Genomic DNA, 9,587 nt, shown 5'->3' with positions numbered 1-9,587 from the left:
CCGCCGCTGCTTTTATAGGAGCGCCCTCCCACGTGGGTCTTCCCCCGGTGCAACCATTGCCCGGCAAAAGGGGAGAGTGACAGAGGAGGGACCGAGCCGGTCTCTCAACACGTAGTGACCCTAACACTAAGCATTCCCTTAAGATCTAATTCTGAACTTCCATGCTGGAACTGGCTTCACTGGGAGCAACACGCAGCTCACCGATCGCCCCCCACTTTAGAGAATTTAGAACCCCACCCTTTCTGCACTTGGAGTGGCGTGGGCGTGGTTAGACTGCGGCGCTCATGTCAATCACAAGGATTGCTAGAGAATGCCGCAGTGAGGCGCAGTCACATTTCTTCCATGACGAACTGGTTTGGGAGACCATGGTTTTGTTTGAAATATTAATCTATTTGCAGTATTTTTAGGGGAAACCTTACAATGTATTTGCTTTGAAATTAGATACAATCTAAATGCTAACTACCAAGCTATAAAATATCTGGTGGTTGAAATATTGATTACCCCTCTTTCCTAACCACTCTCCCCCGCATTGTAAGGATTTGATTAGGACCTGCACGGTTCATAATTTATAAAAAGTCTTGGGAATACATACCACTATTAAAATCTAATATTTTCATCCGGTGAACTTTGAAATGCGAACACTGCACCTCTAAGTGTAGCAGTTTTTGTAGAACAATAGATGGAAATAGAATCGATTCGCCTGAAGAGAGATCTCTTTATATTAAAGTAACTGGGAGCTCTTGGTGAGTTTCTGATTCTTTTCAGTTTCTAAAATTGCTCTCTTCCAGTTCTCCTTCGTAGGGACAATAATCCACACCCCGCAAACGCAAAGCCTGCGTAACTGGCAGCAAATTTGCAACATTGTTCTGTCCTTCCTTGGAGCTTTGATGTCTTCAGGATTTTAAAAGGAGATATAGGTACACCGGACGGTGATCAATCCATAACATCAAAAACCAATTAAATTGCCAGATGTTAGCACTCATAATTTAAAGCAGAAATTGCGCCGAAAGCTCAGGCCAGCCAACATTAATGGAGACAGAATAGACTTCAAATAATCCCTTTGTCTGTCCCTCTTGCTTTCCTTTCACTTAAATCGTTTGGATTTGTACCTTTTCGTAGGTCTTATGTAAGGTTATTAACCTGAAACATGAATGATTTGTCTTTCTACAGATGCTGAGTGCTTCCAAAATTTTGTGTTTTTATTTTGGACAGGTTCGTGATTTTGATTTGTAGTAATGTCATTTCTCTCACTGTCTACGTTTCTTATCCTGCTAAGTATTTTCTGTTTTTAACCACAATTGGCCATAATTCTCATGAATTAACTTGCATTCGGCTAGAGCATCAAAACAACTACACCTTCTAACTTGTTTCTGTAGTCTTTTAAAGTAGAAATTTGCTTTCATCTACCTCCTAATTCATCCTAATTATAAACGTCTGCTGAACTCCCCACACAAATCAGCCTATAAGACATCAGAGCAGAATTTGGCCTAACGAGTCTGCTCCACCTTTTCATCATGACAGATCCATTTTCCTCTCAGCCACATTCACTTGCCTTCTCTCTGGAACCTTCCATGCCCTGACTAATCAAAAAACTATCAACCTCTGCCTTAAATACACTGCAAGGCCTTGTCTCCACAGATGTTGGTGGCAATGAATTCCACAGATTCACCACCCTCTGGCTAAAGGAATTCCCTCTCATCTCTTTTCTGATGCTGTGCCCTCTGGTCTTTGACTCCCTCACCATAGGTCACATCCTCTCCACATCCACTCATTCTAGGCCTTTCAACATTCGATAGGTTTCAGTAAGATTCCCTCTCATCCTGCTAAACTCCAGCGAGTACAGGCCCAGAGCCTTCAATTGCTCCTCAGATGTTAACCCTTTCATTCCCAGAATCATTCTTGTGAACCTCCTTTGAAACTTCCAATGTTAGCACATATTTTCTTAAATAAGGGGCCTAAGACTACTCACAATACTCCAAGTGAGGCCTCACCAGTGCCACCTAAAGCTTCAGCATTACATCCTTGCTCGTATATTCTAGTCCTCTCGAAATGACGTGTTATCTAAGTGCTCCAGCAATCCTTAACTGAATTTGAATAACGTCGGTGATTTTGTCATGGTGCACCTTGGTTTCTGCAGGAGGCTGAAATGTCAAATAACTGACATTTGGATGTTTTTTTTTTAGAAAATTCTGTAATTTTGAACTGGTTATCATTTCAGAACTCAGGATATTGATTCTGCTCAGTGATTCCAATATCCAGGGGTGTCCCATCACCGCCATCCAGCTGGTTCTTGCGTCTCTTCAGTGTCTTTCTGTCCCGTGTGATCATTCTAACTAGGAGTTTCAATCTCCCACCTTGGAGCAGGAAGTTGTATGTTTAGGCTCCCATACTGATTGGAATGCACAGTGCGCAAGGGGATTTTCAAAATTCTGCAGATGCTGGAAATCCAAAGCAATACACAACACACACACACACACACACACACACACACACACACACACACACACACACACACACACACACACACACACACACACACACACACACACACACACACACACACACACACACACACACACACACACACACACACACACACACACAACGCTGGAAGAACTCAGCAGACCAGGCAGCATCTGTGGAAAAGAAGAAAGAGTTGACACTTCAGGCTGAGTCTCTTCTTCAGGACTGAGAAGGAAGGGGGGAAGATACCAGAATAAAAAGGTGGGCAGAGGGGGGAAGAGGCTAGCTGGAAGGTGATAGGAGAAGCCAGGTAGGTAGGAAAGGTCAAGGGTTAGAGAAGGAAGGATCTGATGAGAGAGGAGAGTGGACAAAGGAGGAAGGGACCCAGGGGGGAAATAGGCGTGAAAAGGTCAGAGTGAGGAATTAAAGAAGGGGGGCAGAATTTGTTCACCAGAGGAGAGGGAATTTTTATTTAAATCAAATCTGCAAATGAAACAATGCATTGGGTTTTGAGTATAGTATCATGTGTTTGTTAGATGATTGGTTGTGGGGGTTTGGTTGGGTGCTGTAGGCTAATTGGGCTGAAGAGATGTGTTGCTATGTAGTATCTCTTTTTAAAAAACATTAAAATTATTATAAGTTACAATATAAAAATATAACCCGATGATAGTGAATCTGTAAAATTCATTGCCATGGATGGCCGTGGAGGAGGATAATAAATCAGCCATGATGGAATGGTGGTGCAGACTCAATGGGTCGAATGGCCTAATTGCGCTCCATTTTCCCCACTGGAGTTGGGCGAGTCTACAACCAGAGGTACTGGGTTAAGTGAAAGCGAGAAGTTTAAGGGGAACATGAGGGGGAACTTCTTAACTCATGAGTGTGTGGAATGAGCTGCCAGCACAAGTGGTACACGTAAACTTGATTTCAATGATTGAGAAGTCAGTGGTAAGGAGGGCTGTGGTCCCAATGCAGGTTGATGGAGGTAAGCGTTTCATCGTGGACTAGATGGGCCAAAGAGTCTGTGTCTGTGCTGTATGTTATGGCCTTACACACTGGTTTGATTTTCCTGTTCCTCTCTGCGCCCTGTGGTGCCTCGGGTGGCAACACTGCCATCTCTTTAGCATTTGTCTGTTTTTTTTCATGAGGCCAAATTACTAGCTCGACGTGCAACTCAGCTCAGATGGAAAGCTTGCTTAGGAGCCAGCCGGGTTCAAACCCAGGACCACTCGCCCCACTGGCCGGCATACTCTGGTTAGAGAAAAAAATTAATTTGTCATATATGCATTTTACCTCGTGTGTCAAACTGCCTCAAACTATTGACTTCAGGGCAGCAAGAGCCCTTCTCATAGTTATTAGCAACGGTGGCAGGTATCACCGACTCTAACCCCATGCTGACAATTATTCTTCAATTATTCTTTAAAATCTTAAGGTCAAAGTTGCTACATTCTTTGGTCATGACTGCCTTGCATAGATATTCCTCTAAAATATATTCACATCCTTACAAATAGATTAATTATTAATATTCATTAGGCCTTGCTACGTTCCACTGTTTGCTAAACAGGTTATTGACACAAGTACTTTGCCAGTAAAACAAATTAAATAATTACTTTATTTCCTAACTTTTTATTAGATCAGAATCAGGTATATTATCTTGACACATGTCGTGAAATTTGGAGTTTTATATTTATGTTGTAACAGACGCCCATTGAGAACATTTATCAGGAGCATTGCATACGCAGGGCCTTTAGTATTTTGAAGGATCCCTCCCATCCATCCAGCATCCTCTTTGACTTTCCACCATCGGACAGGAGACTCCAATGCATAAAAACAAGAAGTCAGGAAAGGAAACTGTTCCTCTCCTTTGGCAATTAGGCTTCTGAACTCCTTGCTGCATTGCATTCGAAGTGCCACTGATTAATATGTTCTGTAATTTACGATATTTAATTTATGCACTTTAATTTGTTATTTATGCACAATTCATCCTTATCTTTATTTGATATTGTGTGTACTTTGTGCTTTACACCCTAGATCGGAGAAATGTCTCTGCTGTAAATACATTATAAACATGTTATATTTAAATGGTGTTGGCGCGTGGCCTAGTGGGCAAGGCATCAGACTAGTAACCTGAAGGTCACTGGTTCGAGCCTCAGCCGAGGCAGCGTGTTTGTGTCCTTGAGCAAGGCGCTTAACAACACATTGCTCTGCGATGTCACCGGTACCAAGCTGCATGGGTCCTAGTGCCCTTCCCTTGGACAACATCGGTGGCGTGGAGAGGGGAAGGCCTGCAGCTTGGGCAACTGCCGGTCTCCCATATAACCCTGCCCAGGCCTGCGCCCTGGAAACTCCAGGCGCAGATCCATGGTCTCTCGATACCGACAGATGCCACCACCATATTTAAATGACAATAAACTTGACTATTGGCTTGCAGCTTTTCAGACTGAAATGAAATTTCGGCATTCATTCCATGTTTACCGAACAGCACATGTGTCAAAGTTAGGATTCAAGAAGTTTAAAACCCACTTGGACACAGACCCTATATTAATCTTTCTTTCTGTATTTGCACGGTTTGTTGTCTCCCAAACCATTTCCGATCTCATCAGCTCGGGAGATCTCCCATCCACGGCCACCAAATTTATAGTTCCCACACCCCGCACTTCCCGTTTCTACCTCCTACCCAAGATTCACAAACCTGCCTGTCCAGGCAGACCCATTGTCTCTGCTTGCTCCTGCCCCACTGAACTAATTTCTGCCTATCTCGACTCTGTCTTATCTCCCCTTGTTCAATCCCTTCCCACCTATGTCCGTGGTACTTCCCATGCTTTACATCTCTTCAAAGACTTCAATTTCCCTGGCCCCCACTGCCTCATTTTCACCATGGACATCCAGTCCCTATATACCTCTATCCCCCACCAGGAAGGTCTCCAAGCTCTCTGTTTCTTCCTGGATTCCAGACCCAGCCAGTCACCTTCTACCACCATTCTTCTCCGCCTCACGGAATTAGTCCTCACCCTTAACAATTTCTCCTTAGGCTTCCCCCACTTCCTCCAAACTAAAGGTGTAGCCATGGGCACCCGCTTGGGTCCTAGCTATGCCTGCCTTTTTGTCGGCCATGTGGAGCAATCTATGTTCCAAGCCTATCTGTCCTCCTCTTTTCTTGCGTTATATCGACGACTGCATCGGCGCTGCTTCCTGCACACATGCTGAGCTCGTCGACTTCATTAACTTCGCCTCCAACTTTCACCCCGCCCTCAAATTCACCTGGTCTATTTCCGACACCTCCCTCCCCTTTCTAGATCTTTCTGTTTCTATCTCTGGAGACAGCCTATCCACCGACGTCTACTACAAACCTATGACTCCCACAGCTACCTAGACTATTCCTCCTCCCACCCTGTCTCCTGCAAAAATGCTATCCCTTTCTCTCAATTCCTCGCCTCCACCACATCTGCTCTCAGGATGAGGCCTTTCATTCTAGGATAAAGGAGATGTCTTCAGTTTTTAAAGAAAGGGGCTTCCCTTCGTCCACCATCAACTCTGCCCTCCATCGCGTCTCCCGTATTTCACGCACCTCTGCCCTCACCCCATCCCCCCGCCAGCCCACTAGGGATAGAGTCCCCCTGGTCCTCACCTATCACCCTACCAGCCTAAACTTCCGCCACCTCCTATGTGATCCCACCACCAGCCACATCTTCCCCTCCCCCCCACTCTCGGCTTTCCGCAGGGATTGCTCCCTACGCGACTCCCTTGTCCACTCATCCCTCCCCACTGACCTCCCTCCGGGCACTCATCCCTGCAAATGGAAGAAGTGCTACACCTGCCCCCACACTTCTTCCCTCACCACCATCCCAGGCCCCAGACAGTCCTTTCAGGTGAGGCACCACTTCACCTGCGAGTCAACTGGGGTAATATACTGTATCCGGTGCTCCCGATGTGGCCATTTATACATTGGGGAGACCCGCCGCAGACTGGGAGACCGTTTCGCCGAACACCGGCGCTCAGTCCTCCAGCAGTGGCGGGATCTCCCTGTGGCCACGCACTTCAATTCCACAGACCACTCCCACTCTGACATGTCTGTCCATGGCCTCCTCTACCGTCAAGATGAGGCCACACGCAGGTCGATGGAGCAATACCTTATCTCCCGCCTAGGTAGCCTCCTACCTGCCGGCATAAACATCCAACTCACAGACCGCCGTTGATACCCCTGCCCCCCCTTACCCCCATCCCTATCTATTATTTTAGTCTGGTTCTCTTTCTTTTTTCCCCCCTCACTATAATCTCCCCCCAGCCCTACGTTTCTTTCTCTTTTATTTCCTATAATTCTCCACCTTCCCCCTAGCCCATTTCCCTCCAGCCTATCACTTCCCAGCTCTCTACTTTATCCCTCCCCCCTCAACCATCCCATGTTACTTCACTCCTGATGAAGGGTTTCGGCCCGAAACGTCGTCACTACCTCCTCCCATAGATGCTGTCTGCCGGCATTTTGTGTTTTTATTTATTTCCAGCATCTGCAGATTCACTCTTGTTGTCTTTTATACATGGGTTGATGCCCAGTTGGTGCAGTCTTTCATTGATTTCTATTATGGATGTACTGAGTAGGCCTGCAAGAAAAAGAATCTCAGGGTTATACATGGTGATGCACGTACTTTAATAATATATTTATTTTGCACTTTGGTTATTCAGTGCAGAATTGTCTGGAAGTGACGTTAATCAAGTGAAGTAATTCTATTCAGTGATCCCAATGTCATGGGTCCTCTGTTCACACCATCCAAATGGTATGGATTGTCTATTGTGTCCGACGATGCCAAGAAACCTTTGTGGGAGAGTTTTTAAAGTAGAAAAGCCATTGCAGTGGGGCAGTTCCACTCCCTTGTCCTCGGAAGCCCTGGTACACTGGTAGGAGCAAGAGACACAAACTGGGGTCTTCTTTGGTTGCCGTGGATAACCATGACACCTTCTATGGTATGTCACACTCTTCACTCTCCACGGAGCATTGCAGTACTGCCTTCCTAGCCGCTAAGTCTCTCATCCACCCAGTCCGCTGAGGCATGCTAGGACAGGCACGTCCCTATCTCACCAGGGTATAAAGCCACCAGCTTCCCTGGACCAGTTTAACCTGCCTGTCAAACGATGTGCCGGGTGTGGCTACTGTCACATACAAACAGCTATCTGGAGCCACAGGTGAGAGCTAACCCTAGGTGAGGATCAAAGATGTGTGAGCTGCCCCAGAATGGACATGACAAGCCCCGTAACCAGATATCCCTGGATATCCCACACTCCATCCCACTGGTACTACAGATAGTACAGCATGGAAATGGGCCCTGCTGACCATAGTGCCCACCAAGGTAGTCCCAGAATACAAACACAATGCTGGAAGAACTCAGCAGACCAGGCAGCATCCGTGAGAAAAGAGTAGCCAACGTTTCAGGCCGAGACCCTTTTCTCACGGATGCTGCCTGACCTGCTGAGTTCTTCCAGTGTTGTGTTCATATTCTTTGATCCACAGCATCTACAGTTGTATTTTTGTGTTTTGAAGGTAGTCCCATTTGCGTGTGTTTGGCCTACATACCTCTAAACCTTTCCTATCCAATTGGCTTCTAAATTTTACTGTACCCAGTCTCAATTACTTTGTCCAACAAATCATTCCATATAGTCACCACCTCTGAAGATGTTGCCCAGAAACCTGTGAAATCTTTCTCCTCTCACCTTAAACTAATGCCCTCTATTTATTAGTTCCCCTTACTAAACACTATGTATGCTCTCCTTATCCATACCTTTTATGATTTTATACACGTGTTTAAGGCCGTCTCCCACTTTCCAAGTAATAAAGCCTTAGCCTACTCAACCTGGAACTGAAGCTCTTAAGTCCTGGCAGCATCCTTAAATCTTCTCTGCACTCTTTCCAGTTGATTTCTATAACAGGGCAACTAACTTCTTACTTGCCTCCTAGATAGACAATAGACCATTGACGGCCTCCCATCTCCATTGTCCTCCGAAGTCGATGGTATGGTTGGAGCTCATGAACACTTCTGCAATCCATTGCATCCACTGTACTGGGGATTGGTCTATACAGCTTCACCAAGCCCCGCTGGCTGGCCGTTCTCGTTTCCACCTCACATGACAGGGACTGAGCAACCGCTCGACAAATGGAATTTCTCTCTTAGGGCAAATCCATTCAGTAATTAAGCTATTTTGCCTGCAAAGACAAACATGAGATTTTAGCTCGAAATGTCAAGCATTTCCACCAAAGACGACTTTGCAGAGGCAAAGTAGTTATTTAGGTTAGACAATAGTCTCAGAAAGAATTGCCTTTGTTGTCTTCAGTTGCAGAAGCATAAACACAAGAGGTTATGCAGATGCTGGAAATCTTCAGAATAAAGTTTAATATGACCAGCATATGTCGTGAAATTTGTTCACTTGGCTGCATTACAATGATAATACAAAAAACATGGTAATATAGAAAAAATAAATCAATTACAGCAATTATAACATGTATACTAAATGGTTAAAAATTAAAATAGTATAAAAACAAATAATAATAAAATGTGAGGGAGTGTTCATGGGTTCAATGTCCATTTAGAAATGGGATGGCAGAGGGGAAGAAGCTGTTTCTGTATCTGAGCGTGTGCCTTTAGGCTTCCGTACCTCCTTCCGCCTGGTAACAATGAGAAGAGGACATGTCCTGGGTGGTGGGGGTTCTTAATGATGGATGCCTCCTTGAAGGTGTCTTGGATACTGCAGAAGCTAGGATGCTAGTAGCATATTGGAACTGACTAATTTTACAACTTTATGCAGCTTCTTTCTATCCCGTGCAGTAGCCCCCCCTCCCATACCAGACAGTGATGCAGCCTGTCAGAATGCTCTCCACAATACATCTTGAGCAACACACGCAAAATGCTAGAGGAACTCAGCAGGTCAGGCAGCATCTATGGGTGGGAATAAACATGATGTTTTGGCCCGAGGCTTATCTGTGACACACAGAATAGTTATCAGTGGCACACTGAGATAGAATCCTTGCACGAAGTAGTTCTTGTTATTCATCCTGCTCGGCATGCTCCTGACTCACAACTCTGTGTCCAAGTTGTTACATAGCCTGAGACTAGTCCTGCTTTGGGGAGAAGGGTAGA

Source organism: Hemitrygon akajei, chromosome 1 (genome assembly GCF_048418815.1).
Source record: "Hemitrygon akajei chromosome 1, sHemAka1.3, whole genome shotgun sequence".
Lineage (NCBI taxonomy): Eukaryota > Metazoa > Chordata > Chondrichthyes > Myliobatiformes > Dasyatidae > Hemitrygon > Hemitrygon akajei.
This window is presented reverse-complemented; position numbering follows the sequence as displayed.